The sequence below is a fragment of the Haemorhous mexicanus genome, chromosome 4, assembly GCF_027477595.1.
Source record: "Haemorhous mexicanus isolate bHaeMex1 chromosome 4, bHaeMex1.pri, whole genome shotgun sequence".
Classification (NCBI taxonomy): domain Eukaryota; kingdom Metazoa; phylum Chordata; class Aves; order Passeriformes; family Fringillidae; genus Haemorhous; species Haemorhous mexicanus.
The window spans coordinates 6,125,535-6,145,790 of NC_082344.1; positions in this window are offsets into that span (position 1 = coordinate 6,125,535).

Consider the following 20,256-nt stretch of genomic DNA (forward strand, 5'->3'; position numbering starts at 1 on the left):
GAATACTTCCCAATTGAGCCATTTTATTCTTGTGAACACATGGTGAAACTCCACTTTCTGTCAATTCCCAAAGCCTGAATATACTCATGCTTACTTGCTGCTTTTTTCTCTCAAAAGATTTCAAAGCTGTTTTCAAGCCTCATATAGGAAAGATTCATTTTAAAAGCCACAAAAGATTGATCATTGCTCAGCAGCAGAGCGCAGTAAAGCTAAACACTGAGGAGGATCTGGTGTCAAGAAATACAAGTAGAAGCTTTCCTGAAATCTATGTTCAATTAAGATATTTTTGTTTCCTCAACAGTCTGATTGGGCAGTTGCCTCTTTGCATTTCAGAAATCAAAAATGGAATGACACCCCAGTGACAACACTGGGAAATAATGCAGCTAAATGGATCTATTGTCTGCATTTAAATTTCTCAACAGTTAGGTAATAGTGAAAAATTCACATCAAACTTTTAATTTGAACATTTAAATTTAAATTAAACCTTTATTAATATTTAATAATAATTTAATAATAATAATAATAGAATTAATATTAAACATTAATTTAAACATTTAAATTTCTCTATAGTTAGGTAATAGTGATTAATCCACATCAAACTCTGAGCGCCTGAACACGGCAGACTTCAAGCAGGGAGAGGAGCTATGGATCCAAAAGGGTACAGCATCTCCTAATGTCAAGCAGCATTTAAAAGTCATGGTGGAGACTCTAAACCCACAGAAGCTGGAGAGAGCTTTAGCTTTTTTGGCTGTGTTGCACTCACCCACAGTTCCATGTCTAATGTCCCACAGGAGTTTAAAGACACGCACAGCAGCGCCACAGAATCCCAGCACCTGCCCTAATTCCGGTGCTGCAGCAATCATCAGCCAGCCCTGAGTGTTTAGGATTGCTGAGACTAATTGGGATCAGGACCTGAGCTCTGAAGGGGGGGTCTGAACAGACTGACAGATGAGAAACTCATCAGGATGGCATCGGGCAGCCGCCATCCATCCCCCGGCACCTCCGGAATGTCGCCGGGATGTCACCGGGATGTCACACGCTGATTGCCCAGATCTGACACGGGGCTGACATAAACCAAACTGCACAAAAGCATGGCAGCCTGTCCTGGGATGCAAGGAGAGCTGGGAAGGGCAGGGAAGAGAAATAGAGGGCATAGAGTAAGGATGAGGAGTCATCTTGCCTAGGCAGGATGGGTCTGGCTGTCTTCCCAAACAAGAGGAACAGAAAACACAAGTAAAATAAAGCAAACACCAGAAGACACAGAAAAGAGAGGAAACCTCCCTGAGTAGGCTTCAAAAGGTTTCCTACTTGACCCTGAGACACTGATTACTACTTAAAGACATGGAGTTTCCTCTCCTGTTACTCCTGTGAAAAGGAAACAGTAATGGGCCTCCACAGGATGGGAATTCTGTTTCTTTCCAAATATTGTACACATTTGTATAAGCTTTGGTAGAATTTGTATGCAAGTGTGCAAAGAAACCAGTGAACAGATGCCTCAGTTAATGCTCTGACTTGTTTATACAGCAACAAGAAGATTCAGACACAGAAACAAGAGCTAGAGTGGCACCCCAATATCAAGGCTCCTCCAGAAGTATTTTTTCACCGCTGATGATTTCCCACATTTTAAAAGTATGTATGTAATATATGTAAAAGTATATAGGTATAAATAGGAATACCTATTAAGATGTGCACTGTACATCCCTGACTTCTTAGAAATCAATACAGAATGTCCTCTGCTGATTCTAGGAACAAAACTACATTGATAACAAGGATAGGAATTTTGTAGTGATGTAAGTAAAAACGACGTTTTATGAGAAGGATCAGTAATTCTACGAATAAATACCACATGACTTGCACCCTTTGTTTGTTGGGAACAAGCACAACCTCAGGTGGCATAAATTACTCCTGAACACCTTGACTCAACCCCCTGAGCTCAGAGGGGTGACCTGTTGCCTCCAGTCACACCTACAATAGCTGTTATCCCTTTTGGCAGAGTGTAAGCAAGACATAAAAATTTTCACATTCAGGTCTAACCATGGCAGATTTTGGTCCCGTTCCAAATACATTGTATTTTTCTAGATGCAAAAAAAAAAAAAAAAAAACTTTATTTCCACTAGTCTCAGCAAACAGAGGGGCTCAGAAAACATCACAGAGGAACCTACTGTTGACGGAATCACAGCAATTTTTATGGCTGAGCTTACATTTACAAGCAGGAGTACCAGCGGGGTCACAGCCCTGCTTCATGTCATGTGACAACTGAGCAAAGTTGAACACACACAGACAGACACTGAGGTGGCCAGCTGGCACAGGAGGTAAGCACTGCAGCATCACTCTGCCCACCCACATAGAGAGTGTTTTAAAACCAGTAAATATAAATACAACAGTAGTTTTATAGAAAGGCCAGGCCATAAATAATTAATCCATGGGATAAATAGGCTTACATCAGACAGAAAGGCAGGACTCACCAGCCAAACTTTACCCTATATAAAATTTTCTGGAGCATGTACTATTTTCAAGTGCAATAGTATAGCAATACAAAAAACACTGCTCTAAAATTGTTGTATCATGCAACACTAGCAGAAGCCTTTCTAGAGAGACGTGCTATATTTTAACACCCAACTAACTCTGCACCACAGAAAGAACCCTGCTATCTGTCACACAGACAGCTTCCCTCAGGACTCCACTCATCCTGCAGCTATCTCAATTAAGTGCTGATGATCACAATCATGTTAATGAATATGAAAGCTGCCTGCATTACAAAGCTATCTCTGGCAACTGAGCATTTAGGGGAATTCAGAACACAATGCAGGTAAGACATCAGGAAGTGTGCTCTTCCTTGTTTTCTCAATAATTTCTCTCTCCAGCTGTATCTGTTGGAAAAAGCCATACAATTCTTCTTCATTATTAAATGAAAAAAAATTTTAATTTTATGCTTTAAAAGTAATGTACATTTATCACTTGCATTAACCTAACTGTGACCTAGGCAAGTATCCTTAGGACTATCTAAGCTTTAAGATAAAAAAAGTTAATAAAAATTATATTGAAAGTAGGATTTTCCACTTAGTTATAAAAATAATGCTCTAGCTTAATGTTCTTGAGGACAATTATGAGAGGTTTAATTCTTTAAAATATATGAGAGCTATTCAACAATACATTCACTTTTTTTTTTTTGCAAGAAGAAGCACGATTTCAATAATTTGAATTTTATTTTATGTACAAAGGCCACGTCCCTTTCCTACAAAACTATGTTAACCCTAAGTAACTGCAATGTTTCACTATGCTGGCAGTAAAGGTGAGGTAGGGCCAAGGAAAGCTGATTTTCTTTCCATACTGCTCTGAGATGAAACACAAAAATTTTAACTAAATTTTCCCCAATAATCTGGAGTGAGGTAATCAAACTTCTGGTCTAGTAATTCCTTCCCTTGCAGGGAAGCTGCACGGTTCACAAATGGTGTTCTGGGCCACCATGAGCCCCAGGAGGAGACAAGCAAAGAAACAAACTGGAATTGGAGATGCAAATATCAACACCTACCAATAAATCTGGGGGGTTTTTTTACTGTGTTTTGAGGTTGATACATTAAAAATACGACCCATAGTATAGAATTTCCTAAGCAATTCCCCTATGTGCTTCCATAACTTTTTTCTCAGCTATTTTCCTACAGATCGTAAAAGAGCAAAATCAACCAAAACCCCAATAACTATGGGGTTTTTCTCAAATCAAACTGTTTTGGAGACAGAACTTTATTAGACTGCCCATATGATGGAGCTTTACAGACAAAAGTAAACACTTCTTAAAGCAGTGCACAAACAGTCTTTATTTGCAGCCAGATAGCATCAAAACTAAGAATTTAAGAGCATTCCAGAAAAGACTGGAGAATTAAAAGACACCAAGAGTCACCTTCATAATGAACAAGAAAAAACCAAATTTGGCTAGGGCTATAAAAGAAACCAGAAGTCTCAGGACACGATCCAACCCTCACCACATCAGGGAATTAAGGAACTCTTAGTCTCACACGAGAACTGATATTGACTTTTACAGAATATTTCTTTTCTAAGTGACACAAGCCAATGGGCAGGATTTGGTCCTGGCCAGATTGATGCACCAGGTACCCACACTGCTGATCCAAGTGTGAAATGAGGTCTGCATTTCATGTGTGCTGGGGACACCAGGCCCAGCAAGCCTGCAGGGTGCTTTCCTGCAGCTGCTCCTTGAATCCTGCTGATCAGATTTGCCGCATATTGCTCTAGGGATTTTAAAATAACTCTGCACAAAGAACCCAAGTCTAACTCTCCCAATTCCCAGGCTGAATCAGGAAGGCTACCACTTATTTGTAATTCTGATTGGAAAATAACTGAGCTAATCAGAGGAGGGACTCAGAGTATTCTTCCACATACCTCTGCTTTTGAGAAAGAAATACATCGTCATGTGCCTCAGCGTTTCAGGTTTAGGCACAATTTCACTTCAGCTCTCATTTCATCTTTTCTTAGTTTTCACCTGGTTTTACTAGAATTCCTGAAGCTTTACTTCATGCCTCTGCTCCCTTGCACTTGATCTCTCTGGGATCCCAGGTAGGGTTTCACTCCTGGCTCGCCGCGCGCAGCTACCGGAGCGTGGTAGCAATTAGGGCAGCCCAGGGGCTGGCTGAGAGGAGTGGGAGCTGCAGGTCTCCACGTGGGGTGAAAGCAGAGCCCTGCTGTAGCTGACACCTGGCTCTCCAGGACCACTTTCCCTGCTCAGACAAAAAAAAATCCCGTGCAGAAGCACGAGGCTGTCACTGATGGCAGTCACTGGCCCATGAAAAATCACTGCCAGCTTCAGAAAGGGCTTTGAAGGAAAGGGACATTTATACCAATAACAATCTGATAACATCTTTCACTTTCCCTCCCTGAGTTCCCTCCTGGCCCCTTTACCTCATCTTTTTTCTCCTTCTCTCACTCCATTCCTCACCAAAGCCTCAGACTTATGGTTGGACTCAATGATCTCAGAGGCCTTTTCCCATCTCAACAATTTTGTCATTCCAGGATTTCTACCAGTGCACTGCTTTCCTCTCTCCTCTATGCCACATATCTGAAAAACTCATGTCTCCACCTGCTTTCCAGTTAGATGATGCATTTCTTTCTCATTAGTGCACATCAGATAGACTCATGGTTTTCAACAGAATGGGAAAATAATGTGAATGGGATCCATATGTAAAATACAGCCCAATGTTTTGCTTACCTATTTCATGAATGAAGGCACTCTTTTCTTTCCTCAGCTGTTGGTAGGTTGTGTTGATAATCATCACACATGATAGCTACTATTTGTTGCACATTCTATTAAATTATCACACATGCAATCAAGTTGGTGGTTTTCTCTGCAAGAGATGTGCATCAAGGGAAAACAATATTTGCTAATATTTTTTCCACTTTCATGGAGGCAATAAAAGTATCTGGCTATAATTCCACCTGTAATACTAACAAAGTGAGAACAAATAATGAAAAATCTGAACCCTCTACCAGTGACATGAATTTCAATGCCAACCCCTTTACAGAAACATGGTAGGTTGAGTAGCACAAGAAAAAATAGAAAGCCTTGAGACAATATGTGTAAAGAGGGATGTTTGCAATTCATGTTTCAGTATGTGCAGAAACCTCACCAAGTAGCACCTTTTACTATAAAAACTTCCCCAGGTTTTCCCTTCAAATTTAGATGTTTGATACTTAAAATAAATACCTGCTTATTTCCTACCTAATCCAATACTTGAAGAGTCAAAAAAGACCATTAGGTCATATAGAAAATCTAGTGATTATCTTGCTTTACTTCCTAGTATTTTTTATTATGTTTAATCTTGCTTGTTTTGTCCTGATAACAAAATGGATTTTGAATTAGGCATCTGATATCAAATAAAGGCTATTAAACTGAAGACATACTTGGTGAAAAAGTGTTGCAGTAGTTAAAATACACCTTAATATCTGGGTTGTTGTACACTTCACATCATACAAAATTATTTCAAGTTCAACACCTTCATTGTGTGCTGTAGTCCTTCCAAATTTTGGCATGGAGAGAGTCAAGAGGTCACAAGAGTGTCTTTCCCCTCTGCTGTGAAATTTCATTTGGGTCTGAAAAAAAGCCCTGAGCTCATGGGGCTGTGACCTCAGTCAGGAAGTCCACAATTTCTGGTGTTCACCAGCAGGAGGGCAATGAGCTCCTTGGTCTCACAGCCACCCTCAGCAACAGCCACATCCCCTGGGACTGAGCCCTAGAAAGGGCAGCTCTACAGATCAGCTGGTTAACATCTTTGCAAGAATTCTTCACAGGCAAGTCCCTCACAGGGTCTCATAGTGGCATTGTTACATTTGCAGACAACACCATTTTGTCCAGCCTGAGTTGCTTTTTTCTACTCAAAACCACACACCTCTAAATAGATGCTGTTTCATCCCATGAAATGCAGATCAGTCCTGGATTTAAGATACTCTGCCCTCTAAGCTTTTTCTCTCTCTATTTTTTTTTTAAGTCAGGTTAAATCCACCTTAATATCATTAAACATCTCTCCTTCCTCTCTTAAAGTTCTCCCTCTGTAAGATGGAAATAGCGGCCCTGTATGTCAAGAAGAGATAAATGCCTTAATATTCTCCAGGTACTTTGCTGGTACATTGATGGATATCCTAAATGAGGCTAAAAGTAAATGTACAATTCCACATTTAATTCCAGCCTTAAAGACAGAAAGGGCTCTGCAGTGAATAATGAAAAGAAAGACCAAAGTTGGAAACTGTCTGGAGTACGTGTGAACACGTAATTAAAGACTGCACCTTAATGCAAAAGGCAGATGAATTAGAACTGCAAATCCACTTAGTGTTAACACTCCTTGCTTCACAGAACTTCACAGATTAATGTACTTTTAATGTATTTATGAGCAATGATGTACAAACCTATATATAGTTAAGTATTGAATGAGCAATGGATCAAGTCTGACTCAGGAGAGATTTACTGTGTAACAACTACAGGAAATAAAATCTGGATGAGAAATGTCCTATGTACTGGAAATTATTTTCAAAACAGTCATCTATCTATTCATGGAGCTCTAATGAAAAGGATAAATTTTGCTTTCCAAGTTAAAATTAGAAAAGTCATTATTAAAAAAAACAAACCTCACCATGACCTTAAACCCATTCTAACCAACTCAGTCAAAAACTCCATTTACTACAAATTCTAGCTTTGCAGCCATTGTCATTTCCCCACTATTGTGATAATTTACACAGCTGCCACCCCACAGCATGCATTCCCTCTGGGTTCACCTCCCTTTTCCTCTTGGTGATGTCCTGATGGCACAGTTCAGATCTGGTCCACCCCCTACCTTCCCTGCACAGTGATGCACATTGGAGTCCTGTTCTGAGGCTCACTGCAGGCAGGGTTGAGAAACCCACAGGGAAGGGAAAACCACTTGATTTTTGTGTTTTTATGGAGTGTGGATAGGACCTTATCCCCCCTGCTAACATCTTATTTGATGGCTTGCTTGCCTTCCCTGAAGATGTGGTGCCCTCTTCCCCACACCAGCAAGGTGTCTTCCCTCTCAGGGAACTCGTGCAGGGAGGGGAAAAAGGTGGAAAGGAGACCAACCCAAACCCAACCTGAGAGCATGCACAGCTACAGTCTTGGTAGACACTGCCTCTTCTCTCTGCAAGGCTCCTCAGGAGCTCCCCAGCCTGCCCCTTCCCTCTCCCCACAGACCCATCACGGGGCGCACGCTCAGCTGACGTTAATTCAGCTCACTTGACTCAAAGCTCAAACGAAGGGAGGGGACAAAGGGTAAAAGAAGTAAAAAATAATGAAGCAATTGCTCAGTTAGTGTAATTGCATAGGCTTCAATAGGAATACACTAATTTCCAGCAGCTGGAGTTCTGGCTCTATATTTTTATTTACTTTACCTCCTGTACTTAATTTCCTACCCTCCCATTTGTTATTTTCATGTCCTATGGTGGCTACATTTGGAGAGTAAATTTCTTGAGGAATCATGGCTGGGGGGGGGGGGGGGGGGAGTTAAACAACCACCCAATTCTAGGACATAAAATAAATGCATTCCACTGAAAGATAGGTAGGAGAGATGGGGTAGGTATAGACAGTATAGAACTGGAGCAAAAAATGATATCTGTATCCAGCTCCACTAAATTTTCTACCTCGGACAAGATTTTCTTTCATACACAATGTTCATTGTTCCATTTTACAATTCATAATTTAAGAATAACATTTTCTTGGTCAGGTTTTGTATGAAATAACCTTCATATGTTTTTGGACAGACATGCTTTGGTTCCCTGAAAATATGATAATTTAACAGATGTGTTTCTTAATGACCATCATAGAAATTGACTGTAGAACCCACTTCCCCACCAACTGTTTGAGAAAGAGGGGAGTGGATGACATACAAAGTGATGTTTGGAAAGTATTACAGGACTCTGTGCTGCCTAAGCTACTGCCAGTGAGCAGACAGACCTAAAAACACAACAATTGGATCTTCCACTCTCAGAGCTTTTTCCTGCACCTCTAAGGAAGGAGCTTTGAGAGGACTGGTGGCTATTTTTCACCTTTGGTGATCTCTTCCTCTTGTATTTGTATCTCTTCCAAAACAACCAAAGGTCTAAAGGAGCCAAGTTGTGTATTTTGGTGAGAACTTTTTCCAGAGAAAACCCTAAATCAAGCTCTCTAAAGTTTAAATCTGCTGAGCCACAAACTAAAGTACAACAAGGCTGATGACACAAACAGATATAGAAATGCACTGAAATGCAGTATAATACCCTCACTCTATAATAGATCCCCAGAGGCCTTGCTGCTGTTGAAAAGCAAAAGAAAACATTGCTGAGGATTATCGTCACCAACCTGTGACAAAAGTCCTCAAAATAATTCAGTTAATAAACTGAACTCTGCTTCAAAGTTCTGAGTAGTCAAGGTGAGATTGGTATAAATGTTTTTATTTATACATAAATGTCCCCAATATTTTCTTAGCAATTATAATACCTTAGATAGAAGAGATTTCGGTATCATTAAGTATTGTATAAATATCATTGCAAATTACCAGCTTGTTTCCTACTTATAAATAAGTTTAATGGAATTTATTTTAATAAATACCATTTATAAATTTCATGGAATCAGTTTTATCCATTTGTGGGGGAAAAAAAAAATCCATAAAGCAGTAACAGTTCCTAGTCAAATAGTTCTCTTGGTACCAGCTGCACAAAATGCTTAGGACTGGGACTGAAAGGACATAAACCCTGCAATCCTGTAATGAAACTGTAATTAGACCCTGACTGTTCCCAGGGGGAGGAAAGGTTTTTCTAACACAAAGCATCCCTGTGCACGTGCAGGGGGGCTGGGAGTCAGCCTGTGCTGTTACTGCATGGAAATAGAAATGTTTGATGTTATTTCATTTTAATAGTTGTCTTTGTGCAGGCAGACACATTAGTTACATCTGCAGCTAAAACTGACACATAATAATAAAAATATAAAACATAATAATAAAAACATAAAACAGTGTTTTACTCATCCCTTACATTCATCTTTTCTACCATACTTCCACCAGTAAAAAAGAAACTTCTGGTCACAATCTGTGAAGATATTTTTAAGATATAAGATTTTACCTTGGAGTTCTATTATATAGCCAACTTAATGATATAAAGCAACGTATCTTTATTTCCTAACAATGGGTTAGGAAACAACAATTGAGCAACAATTCAGGTCAAAGTAATCTTGTTTCATGGTTTCTGCAGCAAAAGTTGCAATCATTTTCTACAAGCCAAATCCATTATCAAAGTCCTGGTATTCAATACAAACAATGACATTTTAAATACAAATAACAAATCGTTTTTACATTTTGGTGCTAAAGCTGGACTTGTTAGGCAAACCTGCTCCTAACTTTCAAAATAACATATTTTCAGTCTGCTGGAAATATCAATGTATCCATTTACAAAAAAAAAAATTAAACTGAGGTTAAATCATTCAGTCACCCACATCCAAAGATTTTGCTTATAGTTATTTTTGCAGACCATTTTCATATAAATATGCCATAAACATTTTCCCATTAGGTTTCCATTTCCTAAGCTACAGGTGCCATTCTGAGATGCAGTTTACAGAATATCATCATAAAAATTTGCATTGGTGTGGCAGCAGAGGTGGAGGCAAGTGTGAAGGAAACTGGTTAGTGGAAGAGAGACTGATTGCCCAGGAATCTGGTGCTGCAGTTTTTTAATAAGAGAAGCCTAATTTCAGAAACTGGGCTGTTTAATGCTGGGTATGGATTAGATTTTTGACAGAAGAGTATTACTCTTGTTTTCTAAGAATCTGCTGTTTCTAAGATTTTGCTTTGATACTTGTGGATGATGTAAGGCTCACAGAATACTGCAAAACTCACCCCATCTCCCCCAGATCAAAAGCCCCAGTATTCCCCCTGAAATTAAGCCAGCACTCCTGAAAGGGTTTCACAAGGACAGTGGGGTCAAACGCTGAGCTGAAGAACAGAAGTTGAAATGGAAGTTGTAAAATTTGGTCTGGGGACTATTACAGAGCCAGTAGTTAATGAGTTTGGTCCAGCAGTAAATCAGGAAAGGACTAACAGTGAAGGGACTAAAGAGCTCAGTGGTGTCTGTGGTGTTTTTCCTCTACTTGATGAGATTTCACTTGCAGAGTCATTACACGAGATGAATTTGTTCAAACAAAGCCTCGAGGGATTTGTTCTATTATTCCTAGACAGGAAGAAGAGTCTAATTTCTCTGGTACAGACTTGATCCAGCTTACAAGACCTCCAAAATATCTTTGCATACACATATTTATCTCTATTTACTGTGAGAACCCTCTCCTTGAGAAAAAATATAAACAGCTTTTACCAGTGATTCATTGCAATTTGTATTATCTTCATACTGTAAGTATCTGTATTAAATGGCTCTTAAAAATAAGTGACTTTATTCCTGGAATAAAAATTGCTAGCAGTTTTTGAAAGTTATTGCTCTTCTCCCAGTTATTTTGTGTTGCCTGCATGTACATCTGAGGATAGAACTCATAAGCATCCTAAAATCCCTGGTGAGAGAGACTTGTTTTCCTGGGATGAAGCCCACCCAAATGAGAACAGACAGATCTGGTGAAGCAGGAGACAGGGACATAGAAGTTGAGGGGTCTGTTAGGTTTGTTTTGCTCATCTGTTTTGAGATATTGCATCTTCCTGATCATCAGAAAAAGCTCAGTTATAAGTTCATCTTGGTACAGCCTGCACTAGACCTCTAAATGAAGTGTTTTACAAGAAAAAGTTTTATCCTATTTCATACTTTTATTTTTTATCAGACAGAAACAAATCATAAAGAAGCCTGCAGTTCCTGAAACCATATTAAACCCAAAAATGTGCAATTTTTTTTTTCTTTTCAAATTAGCAGCTTGACTTTTACATCAGTAACAAACTGATCTGCAGTGAGTAACATTTATAGATGACTTTTCAGCTTAAGTACACGTTATGATGTGTTTATTCCATTTTTAGTTTAAATATATAATAATATCCCATGAAGGTATCATTAAATTCAAACCCACTCCAATTTAACTAGAGACTAAAGAGTTTATTCATAAGTTATTTATCCCATTGTCAGCAGCATTTGTCCTATAATGGACTTATTTTTGCTGTTCCTGAAATCTGTGAAAAAAATATAGAACAAAATCTTAAAGAAATCATTTCCCCTAGAAATGATTTATCACACTGTAAATTTGTATCACATGTACAAACCCTGGAAGTATCATTGAAAATGTGTATTTCCAAATTATTAACTGCTGCTGTCATCATGAATTATCTGGTCCTGTTGGCTAAGAAGTGAAGTTATCAATTAAAGTAAAATGAGAACTCACCCCTTTTGACTCAGTCTGGTCCTATAATTAGCAGTCATTTACAGGGTCTTCCATTCATGGTGTCACTCCATTTACAGTCTACAATAGTGAGGGAAAATTAATGTCCCAAATTGTTTTAGGCTTATATAATGTGCAAATTGCAGTGCCAAGTATAGTGATAATGTCATTTATGGGACAATTCTGCAGGAAAAGAAAATTGTGATGACACGTATTTCTATAAATCTTTTTACTGCAAGTAGAGTCAGGACAGGAGTCTTTGGATATTGAAGCTTTTCCAATTTTAGGAAACAATTATTTTCCTCTAATGATAAAATTAAGGGAACCAAGACTCCTTTAGAACCAGTCAAATATGCTTTAAATGCCATCAAATACAGTCTGTAAAGTAAATATTACTGTACTGTAGCCCACACCATTTTTCCTTGTCTTGCTAAAAGTTGAAAACATTCCTCACAGGAAGGTTTTATGTGTAAATTCTTACTGCTTAATGACCCCAAAAGACAGAAATGCTAAAATTTTTAGGTATTTTTTCTGCCTTTTCCAAGCGCAGAGACTTTTTTCTATGGTTTTTTCCATAGAGATTACTCACTCAGCACTGCATGAATTTTGGCCCATCTCAGAGGCCAGGAATGGATAAATATATCTAAATAACAGTTTAAATGTCTTTTAAATGTCTTTTCATTTTCTCAGAGAGTGAAAAAGGATTAGAAGTAGATTGCTGACTTTCAACAGGTAGATTTTGCCATATTTTAGCATTTCAAAAAGTTAATTAAAAATATGTTCTGCTCAAGAGACTCATCTGAATAAATATTTAAAACTTCAGAATTTTGAAACTCGAGCCCATATTCCTTCTGTTTATACACTAAATGTAGCATAATTGGCATTTTAGCAAAGATCAATTTACATTTGAAAAGGGATAAATGAAGCAATTTAAAAAATGAAAGCAGAAATATATTTATGAACTCTGAATTGTATTTTTTTTAAAGTTCAGAATTTTGACTGTAAGACTACGACGTGATTTTTAAAACAAACAGGCAAACATCAAAAAAAAAAACCAAAAAGCATTTTTCTTCCCCTTCAGATGGTGTGGGAAAACCCTTCAACAAGTCCATGTCAGCGTTTGCACAACAGTTTCAGATTACGAGCTGCATTCTCCAGCTTTTACAGGAAACCACTGTGCTTGGTGGCAGTATTAAGTGATTTTTTTATTGGCCTAGGATGTGCACTGGTTAAGGCAGGGCTGTTTGGTGAACCACACACACAGGGGTGTTTACCCACAGCTAACAGAGCACACGTTAACCCGTGCGAGCAGGACGCGCGGACAGAGCTGGGGCTGACTGCGAGCCCCAAGTTTACCTCCACCATCTGTAAATTTGCTCCAGTCAACCACACAAGTGCACAAAGAGATGGAAGGGCAGATCAGCTCTCAATACTAAAGAACCCAGATTTTTTAAGCTGTTTTTGACACCTTCTCCTTCCCAGCTGTGTTGATCTTACTACTGCCTGAGTGGGCCAAAGGACGCAAAATTTTCTGTGTTCATTTAGTGGCTACATAAAGCAGAAGGAACTTGGCACCACGACCTCAAAGCACTCTGGAAAAAGTACCAGTCACATTTAATTCTAAACCAATAGACCTTCCAAATTATTGTTGAAAGCCCATGAAAAACCACAAAAAAGAGAAATTCTTCAGAAACTGGAAAGAAAGGAGGGCAGAAGCTTTTTACATTATACACCCAAATATCCTTTTTCTCCTCCTGTCATTGTCTGCCCCAAAATCAGGAGCTGGATGGAAATGAGTCTGCAGTGCTAGAGGAAGAAACCTTCCCCTGATTGAAGCAACTAAGGCCAAGTGGATGGGGACAAGATGCACATGAACCTGGGAACACATCTCCACCCTGTTTTGCAGGCACCACTGTTTTGTTGCTGTTTTTTTTCCTTTGTGGAAAAACAATGCAAGAGCTTTCAACATCCAACATGCCCTTTTATGAAATTTATAAATATGTACATGTTTGTCCTTGGGTTCAGTCAGAAGTATTTGCTCTTAATAACTCAGAGTAGTTAGTCTGAGTAAGTAATTCTTAATTTAAAGGTCATATTCAGAGATAAAATACTGTAAATAGCGACAGTGTTTATTCATTACAATAGTTTGCATCACCACAGCCCTTGATGGTTTCAAGATAAAACAGAATCTATGAGGCAAGACATTCTAAAGTGAGTCAAGACACACTGAAATTGGTGTAGTCATAAAATGACCCAAAACAAGGGAAATACTGGATCTACTGTGTTATCTGGCAGCAATTAAAGAATGTGGAATGGCAGATAAATCCTATAAGGCTGCCTGGAACACCTTTAGTGAGTTAATTCTATGTGCAATCCTACTTTGCCTTTCTTACGTGACTATTCACAACATCTTAGGAAATCTTTTTTGCTGTTTGGAAACTTTGGTCTAGTGGCAGATTGTAAGGGACAATCAAATTTTCCTAAGCACCCTGAATGCTAAATTCTAGATGTGACACTTTGAAACAGCTCATTAAAAGCCATCTCATTTCAAATTCAAGATATAAAAGCTTTCCTTTCCGGAATGCTTGGGAAACTCTCCAAATAAAACCCGAGATTGTACCATCCACATTTTGCAAACATTTCTCAATGTTCTGTGCTTTTTTCCACAAGTATGGCACACAGATAATCCCTCTACAAATTAGCCACTCACCCAGAAAAATTAAGTTAACATTTTGGCATGTCAAAGCTTCCCTTTAGTGTGAAGTTTGGATAATTTCTGGATTTTTTTAATCCCAATTCCTTGTTCTCTAACATACCACCCAGTAAGGCTTTTGGGCAACCTTGTGTGTGATTGGGTCACGTAAAAAGAAAATTAGAGCCTCTGCTTTTCATCTTATTGAGAGCTTGGGACTGCAGACCATGCTTTTAATCTTGACATTCCAGGATGTACAATTATTGTTCTCCTCTTTTGTCTTATTATTTGCCAGGGCAACTGGTATTTGGACTTCTGCATGGACTTGACAAAAAGAACAATCCCAGGCTCTTTCTCATTCAAGCTTACAAAACATTTGCCATGATTTCAGGAGAGTGCCAGGCCCTCAAGGGGGCCTTTCCCAACACTCAGCTTCAGCTTTTGAAGTTCCACATGGCTCAACCCAAAAGTTGAGTCGCTGGGGAGGAGCATTTCCTTGAATCTTTGCACGCTGAAATACACATTCCAAAAATTGTTGAGGCCAGTTTAAAATAAAAATAATTTTGCCAAACGTGCCATGCTTTTTCCTCTGTTTTTTTCCACGGTACCTGCACTTGGCTGTGACCTGGGCAAGTTCAGGTGTAACTGGCTGTTATCACAAGAGGATACATTTGAAGAAGTGTGGATGGGGATTTATGTTGCCTGGAGAAGTCACTTTCAGATGAAAGCAGTTTGTTCAACCATTTTCCACTTAACCAGGGTGATGTCCCCCCAAGTTGCCAAGGAAGACTATGGCTGCAGTGGCAAGGGTGACACAGCTGACATGTTATTCCTTTTGCAAAAACCCTCAGGACTTTCTGCAAAGGAACCCCAGTATTTGGTGAAGCATTAAGGGCTCTTTGGAAAACGTGCTTTGCTTCATAAGAAGTTACTCAGAATGCGGTTCAAAATGTGTTTTTCTAGCTAAAGAGAAACGTGTGGAGCATATGAAAAAATACAGAAACCCATGAAAGATATCTTTGTTAAATGTCAGTGATATGTGTCTGTTATTTTTCCGTCTTGCAAGCTAATAAACTTAAGACCAGTTGCTTTACAGACAGGGTAGTTATTAGCTCTCAGTAGAAAATAATGTACCACAGGGAATTTACAGTATAAGAGAAATGCTCTTAAATATTTGGGGCCATCTGAGCCACCCAGGTTAAGTGTTTTCTGGCAGTAGAGGTGTTATTGTTGCCATAGCCCTGCCACATGATGTTATTCTCCCAAGTAAAATGTAGATTTCCCATTAAAGACCTCTGCTGAAGTCCATGATTTCCTTCTCATACCCAGGATGGAAGAGATGTTTTTGAGGATTGTACAAAAAATCCAAAAAAAGAACAAAATTGCTGGCAGTATTTTAAATAAAGCACGTATACTCCAATAAAAAGTCATTTAATTTCTGACTGCTGTCACAGCAAATAGAATTGTTGAAGGACTACATTACTGGGTAGAGTGACTATAAAATTATTGCTTCTGTCTTTCAGGAAAAGCAGAAGACCCCCAAACCCAAAAATAAGACCCTACAAAATGAGCTCTGTGAGGAGAAATCTAACCCTAATGGCTTTATTTTTCTGGAACTCTCTTTCTGCTATTAGACATCTCCTGTTTTTTCTTAATTGTAGCTTGAATCTAGCAAATGAACATCCAGACTGGCAATAAGAACAGCCACCACTGCAAACCCAACAGCCAGACTGTGTGGTGATTGTCAGGATTATCAACCACCTTCCAGACAGAAAAATAAACAAGAAATTGTGTTTTCAAACCCCTCAAACAATGTCTGGCCATCCACATTCTTGGCCTAATTCTCTGCTTTTAATAATGTAAATATAAAATTATTCTGCATTAAAACTTGACAAAATTGCTTCAATTGCTTATTCCAGGGCACCTATAGCAAAGCTGAGGTTTTATGAGTGTAAGTGCATTAGACTTGCAATGTTATTTTTAGTTGTGTAGTTATTCATGAGCACAGGGTTTTTTAGATGCAAACCAGGTGCAGAGCAGCTGCTTTGTGTATCTGTGCAAGTGGCCTCAAACAAAAACACTGCAGATACCTATCTCTGAATAACAGCACGTCTGTGACACACCATTCCTCCACCTTATCCTTGCACAACACTTTTCCATACCTAGATAATTGGTGGGCTCCTCAGCTGAGGTCAAGCCACGAGTGTCTGCCTGAGCAGAGCCTCCACAGGGCACCTCAGGGCCAGCCTGGCAAGGCAGGGAGTGCACACTGCTCCTTCCCAGCCCCATGGACCATCCTGGGATAGAGGCAGCCCCCTCCCAGCCCCTGCTACGTGCTGACAGAGCCCTACAATAGCAGCACAGATAGAAAACCAGCAAGTCCTGCCAAACAAAACAGGCTGTTTGAGACAAGGATTGTAAATCCCAGCCGAGGTCAGCGTCTCCTTGACCGTAAACAAACAATAATGATTGATATCAACACGTGAATTCGTATGGGGAAGGGAAGAGATGCCTCAAGGAGAGCTGGGATGCTCACTTAGAACCTAAACTGCATTTCACATATCTCACAGTGATTTGCACTCAGCTTCTGAATAAAGGCCGGAAGCAATGCTTGATTGGAAAAATATTGTGCAGCCAGAAAGCAAGAGCTGAGAGAAGGGAGCCTGCAGCACTTGAGACTAGGGGCTGAAAGTTCCATCTGATAGAAAAAATGAACGCCTGTTGATCTGGAGCAAACATAATGTGAAACATGTTTGCTGAGTGAGAAAAAAGTTGCTTGGGCAATATCAAAAGCAGCTGTGGTGTGACAGTCGAAAACCAATTAAGTAAATGTGACATGGCAGCAGAAGAGTCCGTGTGGATTTGGGTCTGTGACGCTACCAGAGGGGACAGGGATGTACAAGTGCCTCACTGAGCTGCAACTGTGACGACAGCACAGGGGTCCTGCCAGGGCTGGGGAGAAACAGCTGTATTCCTCAGATTCTGTGTATCTTCCTTCTATTATTATTATAATTATTCATTAAATCTCTCAGATTTCCAGTGGATCAGACACATCTCATGCTATGAGGGCAAGTTAACAACACATGTAGCCATGCTCAACTGATATTTACCTAATAGTTTCCATTCCCTGGATTTCTTCTTGTTCTGCTTTACACCAGTCTTGAAACAAACCCCAAACAATCAAACCACATAACCAAAAAAAAAAAACCTCCACAAACAATAACAAAAACTCCAAACCACTGATATGCAATGTATTCTGCCAGACAAGGAAAGTGTTAGATTGACTGTGCTGTGATTTTTAATTCTGCAAGAGTTGAATAAAATATCTATACGTTTTTACTATTGAGAGCAGATCTACAGCCACCAGCCTTCTCCTTTGCAGGAATATGCAGTGCCTGCAATGGAACAGCCTTCACCTGCTTCTACCTGCTTTTTGAGGTATTACTAAAACCAAAAAGTACTGGTTTGTCTAAAAAGACCAGATATTGACATGCTGATCAAAAACTGGGTGGGTAAAACGCACTACATATCAGCATTTTGTAAAGCATGCAATGAGAAACTGCTTTTTGTACTTGAAAATACTGGAAAGCCAAAATTCAAACACAGACAACAAGGTTTGTGTCCTTTCTGTCTTTTTGTGGGTTCTTCTTGAACAAAGAAACTAGTATTCAATTTTTCTGGTTATTTGAATCACATAAAATGTTTCGCCAATGAGTCACCGTCAAGAGAGTAGATGAAAAACCTTAATCATCAAGAGATAATGCAACAAAGCAATGCAACTTTATGTTGCAGATTATTATGTAGGAATTCCAGCATACTAGGACTCTTTTGCAATGTCTGCTTACAATAACTCTGTCAAACATGGGTTTTTTCCTATGTCCCAAATGGTGTTAGCAGTTCTTTTTCCTGAAGCTTCCTGCATTTCCACAGAACGGAAGCAACTTTCCTTCAAGCCTCCCCGACAAACTCCCACCTTTTCCTTAAGGGAGCACTTTGGGATGAATGGATGGTTTAGACTCCATGACCTCCTCATTCAGTGGTGCCACTGTGACTGCCAAGAAGTGACTGATGTCGGCTTTAAGTGCCAGGCAAAGGCCAGGAGCAGACAGACAGACACCAGGAATTCACCCCACTCTCAGTGCACATTCCTGCTGCTGCTAATCTGCCTGAATCAGTGACCTACAGCTAATGCACTCAATAGCCCTTCTGCCTGAGTCTGACCAAGCAATTACTGACACAGCTGGGCAAAAAAAAAAAAAGTACAAAAAACAGTTTGAATATGTATAGGATCTTTTAATGACCTCCTCTATTCCTAATGCCTTCAACCCACTTGCTTCCAGGTCAGACTAATGTCTAAAGCAATCATCCCAAGCAGCAATGGGTTATCTTTGGTATCTACAAACCTTTCCACATAGTAGGCTTCCCCTTTTTTTTTCTCCCAACAGCAGCTGGGAAAGAAATTGCTGGTGGAAACACACGGACACAGTGAGCTTCAGCACCGCCAGGACTGCATTAGGCCATGTGGTTAACTTGAGCTGCACGGGTTTGGATTCCCTGTCTCAATTCTGAACCCACAACATAAGGGGAGCATATTTCCCTGCTCCCACATCATTATTTGCAATCACTCTTATCCAAATAATCTGGTTCATAGATAAAAACTGTTTCAAAAAAAAAAAACGTTGGAAGAAAGACAATAGATTAGCTAACAATAGACTGGCTAATCATTTAGGAAAACTAATAAAATAATAGTGACATATTAATAAACCATTCAGACTCCTGGCTCACCAAGTATTTGGTCTATAAGCTACAGCAAATCCAAAATCCATCTGCTAAATTCTACTGACACTGAACTCTATAGGAGCTCTTGATTCTTGTGTAGGGTGACGGGTCAGTTCAGTGAGTTCAGCCAAGCACTAAGGTCTGAATTTGGCTTTGGGAATTCTGACATGCCTCCACCTCCAAGGGATTGCAAAGGTTTACCAAGCACCATAAATAGCCCAAACACAAGGCTCTGAGTGAGCAAAGGACACAAGAAGCAGCTGCATTAGGTTTTAGCAATAAAAACCTTGTTACCTTCTGCCTTACATAGATTTTCTACGTGACGAACATCAGAATTAAACAGTTGCAATATTCAGCACATTTTTATCCAGATAAATATTGAAAACATATTTAATGCAATATTGAAGGGATTACAGAATTCAGAAAAGGGAAAGTCTGACTAATGCTGCAGCTGTGCAGCATTCCAGTGAATCCAAGCCATTGCCAGCATTTATTAGCCACTCAGCCTCTGACAATAAACAATCTCCAGCTCATGATCATCTATCCAGACAGATAGATGCACAGTATTGCCTACACAGACACATTAACGCTGTCCTGTCTTTGTGATTACTTTCCAGCATTAGCTTTAGTTCAGTGAGCCTCCTTCAAAAGGTGAAGCTCAATTTTGATTTTATTTTTCTTTAATGACTATAAACAATTACAGTATTACATGTCCTGTTGTACATTTACTGTTGTTTTCTGGAAGAGTTACTGTGGCCTGAAGTATGTGAGGACTGTTTATTCCAGGCATTAAAATGAAGACTTCAGCCATTTTACAAAATCAAATTTTAGGTTGGAAAAGGTTTTTCCCCATAATACTTGGAATCAAACTACTTTAAGTTAAGATAGTAACTTCAATAGGGACCAGGTTTTTATCCACTGGAGTAGGGGTGATTTG